Source organism: Talpa occidentalis, unplaced genomic scaffold, assembly GCF_014898055.3.
Source record: "Talpa occidentalis isolate TD23 unplaced genomic scaffold, MPIMG_talOcc4v2.1 talOcc4.13, whole genome shotgun sequence".
Taxonomy (NCBI): Eukaryota; Metazoa; Chordata; class Mammalia; order Eulipotyphla; family Talpidae; genus Talpa; species Talpa occidentalis.
The window spans coordinates 65322470-65336220 of record NW_023601322.1 but is presented as its reverse complement, the minus strand read 5'-3'; the positions used below and the strand labels follow the sequence as shown (position 1 = coordinate 65336220).

General features: G+C 39.8%; 1 protein-coding gene across 5 annotated transcripts in view; it reads left to right on the top strand.

Moving 5' to 3' along the window:
• Positions 1 to 13751, top strand: part of ARHGAP26 (Rho GTPase activating protein 26) — a 506434-nt gene that overhangs the window by 404488 nt on the left and 88195 nt on the right. The window lies entirely within an intron of this gene.

Sequence of the window (13751 nt, the reverse complement as noted above, 5' to 3'; positions counted from 1 at the left end):
CTCTTGCAGGCCTTCTCAGTGAAGCTGATCCAGATAGCTCTGTAGTGCGATCCTCCACCTACTTGATCCTACTTTCTCTCTCCGTAGCACTTACTACTTTGTACCCTAGTATATAATTTACCTGTTGATCTGACCTGCTGCTTTTCTGGTCTCCACTGGAATGTAGGCTTCAAAAGGCCGGGAATTTGTCTGTTATGCTTATTTCTTGGTCCTCAGGTTCTTAGTAGACAGTACATATGTGATGTGTGCATGAATTGACTTTAGGGTAGCTAGTATCCAAAATGGCTTTCTGTGACCTTTATCTCCTGCAATTTACTCCCTAAAGTACCGTGAAATGGGATCCCAGTTTTGAACCCAAGGTGATCAGTAAGAATATTGACCCCAGTCTAATAATAAGACATTGTAAAATTAATGGAATGTAACTTTGGAGACTAGTCACAGAAACCTTGCAGCATTTTCTTTAGTTTCTGAACTTGCTCACACTGGGGCAAGCAAGCCACCAAGTTATGAGGTTGTTACACAGTCCTGTGGGGAGTAAATAAGTGGGGCCTCCTACCAAAATCCAGACCAACTTGACAGCCATGTGAGTAAATTCTAATTGGGTCTTTAGATGATGCAACCTCAGCTGACATCTTCAGTGCAATTTCATATGAGACCATAGAGCTGATTCTTTCGTGGATTCCTGACCATATAAATTGAAGAGAAAATAAGTGTTTACTGTGGTTTCAAGCTTCTAAGTTTTAAGGGTAATTTGTTATGGAGCTAATAACTACTAAAGGACTTCTGAATATGAACTTTCACAAAGCAACAGAACTATCCTACAAAGGTATTTAAGCACATTGTGTCCCTCATGCATGGTTAATAATAAGATGGAGAACCCAAATTGTTTATTTGAAGAAATTATCTTCTCTCTATCACAAACATTGGACTTCTGTCCCTCCACCCGCCTCAAATATAGTAAGTCATATATAGGAGAAATTTATGTTACATGTGATAAAAATGAAATTTATGCTATATGTGATAAAAATGAAATGAAATAAAAATGAAATATAATGAAATAGCAGTTGACAACATGGTTTCTAAAAATAAATCCATTTGGATTCAGATCTGCTGCCCATGACTAGCTGCGTGACCATAAGCAGACTACTTAACATTTCTTTGCCCATGAAGATACTTTCAGTACAGTCTAACTGCAGCAAATAGCTTCAGAATATCAGAGAGTCAGGACAGAAGAGATGATCTGTGCTCACATAGCAGCTCACTATGGGCATTCTGAGGGTGGCATCCTGTATGGTGAATGAGCAACCCCAGCTCCTTCCACACTGTAGCTCTGCTTTCTTCTCTGCAGATCTTAGTCAATAGATAGGGGAAAGGAGAGAGCGTGGAAGATTAGGTAAGGTTACATCGGCCAAGGCTAGAAGCTACTTTCCTTATATTCTTCACTGTTCCATTTGCCAGAATTCAGTCATGTGGCCACATCTAACTGAATAGGAGGCTGAGGAAGTAACTTCCTTGAGTAGTCAGAGCAGAAGGAAGCAAGTTGGCTGACCAACTAACCAGTATGCCACAGTCTGTCAGTTGTCATTTACGTAAAGGACTCAGCCAAATATCTGGCATGTGGTAAGGTTTGATAACCATAAACCATTGTTTCTAGCAGTTCAAGCACAGTTCTCTGAAAATAGAGCTAAGTTCATCTCTGAATATCACATGTGTCACTCTCCCCAGAGAGTGACCTTTTTAAAAATATATTTTTTTAAGATTTATTTATTAAAAATTTAAAAATATGTTTTTTTAAGATTTATTTATTTATGCATACAAGAGCTGGGGCACAGGCCAGCGATGCGGGGGGTGAGAGGACCCACCAGAGACAGAGTGGGGAACAGAACAGGCAGACTGACTGAAACACATTGCTGAGGGAAGCAGCGCGAGAGACAGGAGAGGTCTGCTGCGCCATGTGGGTTGCTCCCTGGCCGTCCAGGAATCGAATTCGTGCTGCAGAGACTGCGATTGCTTTATAGTGCAGTGCTTAACCTCTTGCACCACCAGGGAGGCCCTAAAAATAATTTTAAATGGTAAAACAGACCTCTAAGGAATAAGCAATTTAATTATGTTTTGTTTTCCTAAGGGCATATTGGAGCTTATAGCAGGCATCATCTAATGGTTTGGAGCTGTAAACTCTTTTTGTTGTCCTTGGGTCTTCAAAGCTAAATATGAAAGTATCACAATAGAGAAAAGGATTAGATACTGCTAATGACAATATTGAAACTTGTGTAAACAAGCAGCCAACCTGCCTTGGGCACAGAATATAGAAGTAGAAATGAAATATGAGATGCATGGCCAGGCCTATAAGTATATCAGCAAGAACTGGTAAAAATACTCATCTAGAGTGGTAGATTATAAATTATTACTTTATGCTGTATATTTGGTGAGGCACATATTAAAAGAGTATTATAGTGCTTTATTATATGTTCTTTTTATTGGTCTATGCCAGAAAATGGATGAATCACAGTGAGATTTATGTCCCTATGAAAGCAAATGAAAGATTATGAGTAAACATTCCTGGGATGGAGGCTGCACCAGAGTATGTGTCTCCAGTCCTGAGAGCTAGTATACTACCTGAGAGAGTTTTTTTTTCCTGAGGTCCCTGATGAGCTCGAGTTATATGAAAGATCTATAATATGTAATATGTATATTATTCTGGGGAGAAGGTCTTTAATATTCATCTGGTTTGGGCCTCCCCTGGTGGCGCAGTGGTTGAGCGCTGGGCTGCAAAGCTGCCTGCAGCCTCTGCAACACCAGTTCGATCCCCGGCCGCCGGACAAGGGTCCCACATGGCGCGCAGACCTCTCCTGCTACATCTGCTGCTCCCCTTAGAGTGTGTTTCTTCAGTTTGCCTGCTCTGCTCCCCGCTCTGGCTCTGGTGAATTCTCTCACCCTCCCGTGCTTCTGACTGTACCCAGTGCTTGTATAAATAAATAAAAAATCTAAAAAAAAAAAAATTCATCAGGTATGCCTTTCTGGTAAGAACACCTTAGAATAAGGAAGCTTGACTCCCTTTCAAATGTAGCTTCAGCACTAGCCTGGTATAAAGCAAGCAGATGCTATCCTAGCCTCTTTTTTTTTTTTTTTTTAAAGATTTATCTATTTATTTATACAAGCACTGGGTACAGTCAGAAGAGCTGGAGGGTGAGAGAGTTCACCAGAGCCAGAGTGGGGAACAGAACTGGCAGATTGACGAAATACACTGCTGAGGGGAGCAGCGGGCACGGCAGGAGAGGTCTGCACGCCATGTGGGACCCTCGCTGGCGGCTGGGGACCGAACCGGCACTGCAGAGGCTGTGGGCAGCTTTGCAGCCCAGCGCTCAACCGGGCGCCACTGGGGAGGCCTCCTAGCCTCTTTCAGAACCCTGTAATGTTCACCTCACAGGAACCGCAAGCATCCTAGGTCATAAACTGGCCCCTGGCTCTCCGAAGACAATCGGTGAGTATTCTGCCCGTTAAACTTCGGATAGTTAAACATGGACAGAACATCTCTGTGTCTTCAGATGAATGTTGTCAAATACTTATTTAAATTCCACACTATTAAGATCTTAATTAATGTGATATAGTGGGCATTTCCTTAGGCTTGGTTATAATTTTCTAGAAACACACGCACATGCACACACACGTCCAGGGTATCTACTTTTCTAACTTTATTGTCAGAAACTGAAAACAAATTATGAAACCCCACTTGAAGAAGTGCTTTCTAACAGTATTTTTCATCCTGTCCCCCAGCAAGAAGCATATGATAACTTGTGACCTCTTGCTTGAAACAAGTCCTAATACAGGTCTTAAATATATGTCCTTCACATTTACTGGCATAATACTATCTTATATTATCAAGAACATTTTATATGAGATATTTACTTTGTACCTTAGAATAAAATTGAGAGAGATCCAGAAATAAATGTAAGACAGTACTAGAAGAGGACATAAAACCTAGGCATCTAGCCATTAATAAGCGAAGAGCTAAAGAGCTGGACAAAGAGAAAAGGGAAAACTGTAGGATGACTTTTCACTATCTGTTGCTGCCTAGCAGGTCATCTCCAAACCTGATGATTTAAAACATGCAATTTTTTTTTTTTTGCCCACAATTCTGTGTTCAAAAATTTGGGGAGAGTTCATGTGTGTTTCATATGATATCCAGGATGGTCTGAGTAGGATTGGAAGTTCAGATGGCTTCACTGCATGTGCTGGTAGTTGATACAAGTTCTTGGCTGGAATACCTTGATCCTTTTCCATGTGGTCTCTATTTATCTCATTCCCTGTTGTCTCTCATTGTTCAGTGTCTAGACTAAAATTCTGAGAGGGCCAGCTGCAAGGCCTGGTAAGGCCTATAAGGCCTCCTAAGGACTAGGTCTGTATCATTAGATCGCATTCTGTTGGTCAAAGCAAGTCACAATTCCAACCAAACTGAAAGGGTGGGAAAAAGACCCCACCCCTGGATGGGAGGAGCAGTATACACACAGAGGCATGGGTAGAGTTTTAGGCTGCTATTTTGCAGGACTAATTCCTCACTACTCAACCTGAGCAGGTTTGCATGCAGTTCCCTGTGGAGAAGGCTTTGTTTTCTTATTAGTGGCTTGTGTCAAACACAGGTAATACCTCAGGCTTTCTAACATAAAGTGCTCTTCTCTTTCTCCTTAGCATTGCCACTTCTTACACAGCCAGGGAGCACCAGACATTTGATTTGTCACATTGGTGACAAACACAGACTTCAGATACCTTTTGTAAGCCTCAGTATGGAGAACTAACTCATCATTGTCTAAAACTGGTGAAAAAATGAATCTTTGTCTTTTAAGTTGGCATTTAGGAAAAAGAGAGAGGGAGACTACTTATTAGCCTGAAAAAGTCAGTTTCTTTCACCTGATAAAACATCACTTTCGAAGAGAGGAAAAAGATCTCTGTGATTCATTCAGTTGGTTAAAGCCTCTGACTCACACTCTTTCCCTTCCACCCCAACTTTGTTTACTAAGGATTAACACTAGACATTCAGCCCAAGGGTTAAAAATGAAGATGAACTCCTTTATGTTGTCACTGGCATATCTACACATCCACAGAGAGCACCTGTTCCTCTAGAAACACCCCCTGTTGCGAGTCTTTTTTCACAGAGAACCTACTTGTATCTCCTTTGTAAGAGAGTTAGTGACACGTTTCACACAGACCTGCAGTTTGGTCAAGTTAGCAAGTGTGCTCTCTCAGACCTACCCTGTCAGCATGCTACCCTTCAACTACCCCAGCAGACCAAGGGGAGGGGCACAATGCTTGGAGCAGTTGTAGAAAATAAACATGAGGTAGGAAGAAAAAAGCCAAAAGATATTATTACATACATATCTGGCTTTGTTGTACTCCGTATTTTTTACATACTGAGGGTTTATGCCAATCGTGTGTCAAGCAAGTCTATTGGTGCCATTTTCTGAACAGGATGTGCTCACTTCATGGCTCTGTCACAATTGAAACATAAAATATGTATATTTTTTAGTCATAATGTTCTTGCACACTCAGCAGACTGTGGTACAGTATAAACGTAGTTTTCATATGCAATGGGAAACAAAAACATTCCTTGTGACTCACTTTATTAGATACTTGATTTATTGCAGTGGTCTGAAACTAAATCCACAGTATCTCTGAGGTGTGCCTGTATTCTTTTTGGGGGTTCATGGTAATTTTTCTTTTTCCATGTTGGTAATGTATATTGATTTATTTACTCAGGTGAAGCTAATGGATCTCTTTAATGTACATGGTCTAGAAGGACAAATCTTGATGGTAATAGCTAACTTTTACTTATAGCCTATTGTCCAGAAAGTATTGTACAAACAAGCTTTATATCCATCATGTCTTAATTAATACATCATGTTCTAATTTTCTTAGTAACACAGTAAAGTCACTTGGTTTTTTGAAGTTCCATTTTATATTTATGAAGCTAAAGTGCAGATAGTTTAAGAAACAGCTTTCTAGGAGAAGAACAAGTATTGAATTTAGGACTCACAAGCCAAACTATTAAAATCTACTCTAGTTAATCTCTAGATTATTCAAGAAACATTACAAGAAACATTTATTGAGCATCTATTATTTGCCAGAGATAAATAAGATAGTTTTTTCCTCCAAGGTGCTCCTGTTTTATCCAACCAACCATAATGTAATACGCTAAGTGACAGGAAGATGTATAAAGTGTATAGTACAACTAGGAGAAATAATTTAATTCTGCTTATATTTGGTTTGACAGATATATAGACTTTTTTTCAAGGCAGAGAAAGAGTGGATATAGGAGGGACAGCCTTCCAAAGGAACATTAATCAATTAATATTAATCACTGTCTGTGTACTAATGTGACATGGGTGTGGAAGAACTGTAGGTCATATTTTAGCAAGTGGTGCAAGATGATGCCAGACAGTTGCATTCAGCCCATTTGTCAAGGGTTTTGAAGTTTTGGAAAAGGGTTTCCACTGTATTCCTGAAAAGGGAAACTTTTAGGGGATTCCAAGTTGAGGATTAAAATACAGTTTAGAAAGACATCACTGGAAGATGAACCAAATTGTTGATAATAAATCACCCCATTAAATAAATAACAAAACTAGAAAGATGTCCATACTGTGGTAAACTTGTAAGTATATACAAAAATGTCTTACTCAGAGCGCAACCTTGAATCTACAGTCCTTAATATTATAGCTTAGAGTAAAATATAAATGTTTTTATTTGGTTCTTCTTGCCAGACTTCTTAAAGGAGAATACTGGCTTATAGCGTTATTTCCCATCAGTGGCGTCTCCTTTTGGATTATCCAAGATCTAAGGAATAGGTTTGAGGGTATAGCTTTTTTACCTATAGTCAGATTTCTGAGTTCAAAGTTTGGAGGGCAAAGGTTTTGGCTCTTTCCATTCTTGTTTTAAAGTTACGGTCAGTTATTTTAAACTACCATTTCTGTATGGAATCTTTCCCAATTCCCAGATTAAAACCCAAGACTTAAAACATTTATTAGGCCAATACTTAGTATTATAATGGAAGTTATCAGTATTGATACGCTTCTAGTTAAGAAGTGGGATATATGTCCACTATATTCCAAAGCCCAAAATTCTGCTATTTCTTATAAGGTTTTCCTTTTGTAACTTTTTTTTTTAATATTCAAAAGGGCGGGTTTATTATAAAAAAAGGGAAGGGAAGGGAAGGTTGCTTGCACAGACACAAGCAGGCACAAAGAACTGCCCCTAAAAGGAAGAGGTTTGTTAAAAAAGAGGCCTGCATAGCCATAGGTAGGCAATCTTGGGAGAAGAGCTGCCTCTGCTGCTTTGCAAAGGGATAAGTTTGGTGAAAAGAAACAACTGCATAGTCACAGGTCAGCAGGAGAACTGAGGCTGTTTTGTAACTTTTTGATAGTAAAATTTCTTAAAGGCTAACTTGCAATGCCTTTGAAAAATGTAGATGTCTAAGAAGAGTAACCGTACTAGGAAAACAGACTTCTTTGTATGGTTTTGGTTAAACATGGAACTCAGACTACTAAAGTGTGTGTGTGTATGTGTGTGTGTGTGTCTGTCTGTCTGTCTGTCTTACATTGTGTTGTTAAGTTCCAATATATACTAGTTGGACTGGACCTACTTTTTTTGTACCAGTCCATCATTCTTCTTTTGACTGTGGTACTTGAAAGGGCTTCTGTACCAGAAACAGGACAATGGTGCACATGTGCTGTGCCCCACATGCTTTTATCAGGCCCCTTTTAATGCCTTATTGATAGTTTACAAGATAAGTTATCAGAATTCTTTTAATAATTCATTAGTTTGCTTTGGATGAGGTAGGAATGTTGATCTTTAAGCTGTTATTTCTTAGAAATACCCCCAAAGCAGAGCCTCTGTGTAATATTTGTTAACTTTTAATCTTACATGTGTATAAGAAGAGCTAGCAACCACAAGTGTTTGCACTTAACACCCAGTGTAAACACCAAGTACTAAATAACCTTGCATTTGCAATAAAGTGGTAGTGTCTTTCAAGGCATTTGTCTTGATTTGAGTGGGCCCACAAAACTGCTTTGCTCTGCTTTTCTGAAAATGTTGGTGCCATTGAAACCCATTGCACCAGTATTAAGATTTGTAAACAAAATGTACAATGATCTCAAAAATGCAATTGGTTTGAATAGCGTCTGGAAACTTACCAGTGTTTGGCACTTTGATTTCATTTCCTTGATATTTCAGGCAGCTGTTGATATGCCAAGTTAATAATGATGATGATGATGATAATGATATATGTCTTTACAACACTGAGATAATCCCTCTTGCCTACTTGGAAAGTTGATTTTGTGTTTATGGTCATAACTTTTTTCATTTGTTTATTTTGTTGTTTGCTACCTTTTCCCATTAGTTACTGAGGTAGGTTTAGAAATAAACAAGATTTACCTGAATGGTAGGCTTCCATCACCAGTCAAATTTCATTTTTCAGTGTCAAGTGCTGTGTATGCACAGTCCTCTAATGTGGTAAAACTGTGACTCTGAACATGTGTGTTCTCCCATGTAGCCCCAAATAAAGCTCCTATTGATCAAATTGTGAAGCTTCTTTAATGTTGCTCAAATAAGGAGGGAATTCTGTTATGTTTTAATCTGTTCCTTTCCATCAGCAAAGATAACAAGAAATAGAATCTTTAGGAGGTAGGGAAGACCCCTGTATGTCATGGTTTGCTCAGGCCATCTTTAGTTACTGTAGGTAACGGGTTCCTTTTGAGGGAGTTTTGATTAAACTTCTGAAACTGCTTTCCATGTTGTTGATGTCTCGGCCAAAATGTTGGTATCAACCAGACACCAGACTTCCAACTATACTTAAAAAACTCTCTGGAGCCTCTGAATTTAGTTTCTTAACTGCTACAGTAAATGAGCCCTGCTAAGATTTTCTTGACTTTCCAGTGAAAATGGCTTCTCATTCTTAAGCAGTCCTACACTCCAGTCTGTGGAGTGGCAGTGCATAAACTATGCTCACTCAGTGATTCTCATCCTCCACTCCCAAAGCAGATACTCCTCAGATTAAGCCAGCCCACACTTGTTACCCTTTACTACTTGCGACCCTGGTGCATTTGTGTCTCAGAAAAATGCTCAGTCTCTTCTCATAGAAGCCCTTCTGTTTTGTGTTGTAATTCCTAGGCCTCTTTTGTTGATTTATTGCCTTACAGCTACTTTGCAGTTACAGACCAGGAACTCTTCATCATGACTAATTTTCCTCCCATAAAAATCACAGCACGTAATAAAGAGTACACCACACACATTACAGGGAGGCTCCTAATCCTTGTAAATTGCAGGAGCATATGACAGATGGGATTGAAAACATGTAAAAATGTGTATGTGACATAACTAAGAACAAATTCCACAAATGTCAGTGGTCTACAATTTCAAGATGGGTCTGAGCAGGGGCCAGTGAAATTTAAATTTTATAGGCCAGGGGAAAAGAACAGTAAAATCTAGCATTGCTGCAAGCAGTTAAGATTGATGTTTTGCAAAGAGCAGTAATTAAATTTGCACTTATAAATTAAATCCTTGTGTCTTGACTGCAAATAATTCATTGTTGGGTCTCCAATTATTTCCCTTCTTATGCTTTATTGAATGTAATAATGTCTTCTGAACACTGAGTGTCAAACTGTGCTATGTGCTTCAGTCCTCTCTGTAGTCCTGGGAGTTTTTACAGATGAGGCAGCTCTCTGAAGGTCAGAGAGTTATGTAACTTTCCCATAGTCATAGAGGTAGTAAGTGACTAAAATCAGATCCTTCCAACTCCAAAGCTTATGTTCTTTTCATTTCCTTTCTCTCATTTTTATAGTAGGTGTAAAGACCATGAATGGTTAAAACCCAGACAGTCAAACTAAGTCCCAGTCCAGCTGTACCTGATTTTGGACAATCGGTTAATCTCAGTGAGTAAGTTTCCTCAGATAATTGGGAGGTACTTACCACAAGCTAATCCATATAAATAACTTATTGTGATAAGCACTGAACAGAGTTTGGTTATTTTTATTGTCATTTGTATTAGTAACCTCCGGCCCGTTCTTTGCTAGGTTCTATATCAAACTTTTTATTTTACATGCATTCTTTTTTTTTTTTTTTTTACTAGCTCTTCAAGGCAGGTATGAAATCCCCACCTGCACAAGGAAAACAGACTCAGAGAAGTTAAGCTCTTCTCCAAATGGCAACTAAGTTTGTCTAGTTATAAAGCCTGTGTGCTTTTCCAAACCATATGATTGCTATAAATTCCTTTCCTATATTTTTTTCTGGTGATATGGCAATGCTGTTGGTGTCAGTGATGGGGGCGGTGGGGCAGTATAGCCACAGGCATTGCTTGTTGAGTAAGCAGCAGAACCAATGCTCAGCCCACACCAGCACTGACCACAGAGGCCAAGCTATCTTAACCATCTGCCCCATGACTTAAGAAGAAATAGTAGCTTGGTATTTATGAGTGTGCTAATTCCACTTATAGGAAGCTTGAAATTGAGAATACTTGGAAAAGTATCTGGAGTTATATTTTTATTGTACAGTGTTATACAGAAGGCTTACAGTCTTTTATAACTTTTATTTCTAAGGTATTCCTAAATCAGAATCAGTTTGTAAGTTTGGACAGAATTCATGGGGCACTGGGGACACAGAACAAATCCCCTCTTTTGTGTTAATTTGGAATGTCTCTGTGAAATGAGTAAATTGTTCCAGCCACATGGAGGAGCTCCAGAAGTCCATTGTTCATAGATTACTTGAGCTCACACTCCACTATTTAGCAGGGTCATTCATACAGTGATTTTTCTCATCAGAATGAAGGTAATTTCATTTGGTTCATTTGAAATCATATCTTCCAAACAAAATAAAATTGGAATAACCAACATAATTGTGAATAATTCAGATTCCCATCAGAATTTCAATTCGAATTTTGAACACAGAGGCAGACTCCTGGCCTGGCTAGAAGGTGACCAGACAATACGTAGTCCGCAAATGCTTGTGCTGAGGTTTTAGAGTTAAATGAGCAACAGTAATTTGAGGAATGAGTTCCCAGCTTCCTGAATGAAAATTTGTATTGTCTTCTCTGACTTGATCTGATTTAGAAAGGTGACTTGCCACCTTGCGAACATTTATATAATAATAGTAGTGATGATCCTGTGTCTGGCATGTCACATCTTGAAGTGTGCTTACTTGCATATTATTGCATTTGATCCTGAGAGAGCAACACTGTCATAACTCTTCAGAAACCTGGGGCTGGTTCACCAGGAGCCCCAGAGAACCGGCCTTCAGAACTGTAGCACTTGCCTGTGGCAAAACAAACAAACTCCTTCTTTTAGAACTAAGTCTAAATGCCTGACTCACTTTTCTTTTAGAGAAAACAGCCAATCTGCAGTTTTTCATACATCTATCTAAATCCTTCATCCCAAGTTACTCTGTTTCTCCTGTAAATTGTCACAACTTTTAGGAAAGAATAAATGCTCCCAATTTTATTAACAGTTGAAAAGAAAATGTTGGTACATTGTCTTTGTGCCCATGGTAGTGAGGCAAGGACCTTATCCTCAATAACTCATTAGCAAAAGAGAGACACAATCTGGAAGCCAAACGTAAGGAGATGAGGGACTAGCAAAGTCTGAATTCATGTTCAAATGTTTTTAGTTCAGATTTCTCAAATTGCAGAATTTGAGGCCAGAAGCAGAAAGGTGCTAAGAGACATCTTTATTTGTTGAAATACAAATGAGACCACTGGCCTTTCTAGTGAAGCTGGCTGAAAAAGATAGGCTGAATAAATAATGGCTGCTGAGGAGTTGAAGAGCATAGGTGTTAGGAACTGCAGGCCTGGGGTTCTAGTGCCAGCCCCTCTCCTACTTAGCTGTATGACAGGCCAGGAAATCTCTCATTGTGGCATGGTCATCTACTTACTCTGCTGAGTTGGCATATGTCTTAGAGATAGACATGCAAAGTGTCTAGCACAGTGCTTGGCAGGTGCAAATACTCATATAGGGGATCAGTGCTTAAATATCAATAACAGTGCACTGTGTCTCAGCAAGTTGTTCAGGAACAAAGTAAAGAGGTGAGAAAGCTTCTTAGAGGCTGTGATCCTTGAGTTTAGCAACAACCATAGTTGCTCTTTTTTCCTTGCAGACACTTAAAAGGGACTTGGAGACATGTGCAGCACTGGTACTTATTTTTAGGGGCTCAACTTCACCGGAAGCCAGTAGATTTTTGTTTTGCTTTAATCCCCTTCTCTCCTTTACCCCCTCGCCTCAGTTGAACTCAAAGTGATTCAGTTTATTTTGCTGAAAATTCCAGTCCCCTAGGGAAAATATGATAATGCTGTTTTCAGACAGCTGTGTTTGGGAACGAGACTGACTTAACCAGCTGGCTGGCATCATTGGAGCCCAAGGACCTACTAAACCATGGAGAGCAGCTGTTTTGGCTGAAATTCTTTTAATTCTTAGGACTTTGTTCCCTATATATCGGATCTAAGTTCTGCTTTTAAATGCATGCCCAAAGGAGAGAGGGCTATGAGAAAGTCTCTGATGTGCCCAGGGCTGCCCTGGGAAGGAAAGAGGGGGTGCTACCACCATCCTCTTGTCATTTGTGATGGCAGAAGGAGGCTAACTCTAAAGAATAAGAGATAATAGTGATTGACTTCTACATAGGAGCATTACAGCCTTTAAGAGTTACATTTGAAGATTTTTTTTTAAGGATTTTATTTATTTTTGCATAGGGGTGGGGTGTAGGCCAGAGGTATGGGGGGGGAGGGGAGAGAGTTCACCAGAGACAGAGTGGGGAGCAGAGCAGGCGGCTTGGCTGAAATACACTGCTGGGGGGAGCAGCAGGCGAGACAGGAGAGGTCTCTGCACCAGGTGGGTAGCTCCCTGGCTGGGGATCAAACTTGGGCCACAGTGGTGATAGCACTGAGACTTAACCCCTGGGCCACCAGGGAAGGCCTTTGAAGATTTTTTTTTTTAATGAAGGGGGAAATGTTATGATATCATGTTAGATGAAATGTAGAGGATACAAAATATAAAAGGTAATAATTCCAATTATGCAAAAGTGTACTTTAACTTTAAATGACATAATTAATACAAAGCACTTATCCCACTGCCTGGTGTGGCAAATACTCAGTAAATCACAGCTACTGAATGCAGAGTGTAACCACAGAGAACATGTTTGCCTCTTGTCTTGTTGTGTACAGAGTGCCTGGTATAAAGTAGACCTTGTTGACTGAACGAATCAGTGTTCTTATTATATGCTTTTAAGAAGAAAACTAGAGGGCCTCTCCTGGTGGCGCAGGTGGTTGAGCGCAGCCCTGTGAAGCTGTCTGCAGCCTCTGCAGTGCCGGTTCATTCCCGGCCAGCAGGCGAGGGTCCCACATGTTGAGGCAGACCTCTCCTGTCACACCCGCTGCTCACCTCAGCAGTGTATTTCGTCAGTCTGCCTGTTCTGTTCCCCGCTCTGTCTCTGGTGAATCCTCTTGCCCTCCCGAGCATCTGGCCTGTACCCTGGTTCTTGTATAAACCAACCAACAAATAAATAAATAAATAAATAAATAAATAAATAAATAAATAAATAAATCTTAAAAAAAGGGAAGAAAACTAGAAAAGTAAAGCATGTTGCCATCTGTAATTATATCTGTAATTGTGGCTGCTTAACCTCTCTGCCTCAGTTATTCATTATAAATGGTGAGGAAGGTACCTTTTGCTCTGGGTCATTGAGAACTTAGCAAGCTTCTTGAAAATACATATAGTGACTATTCC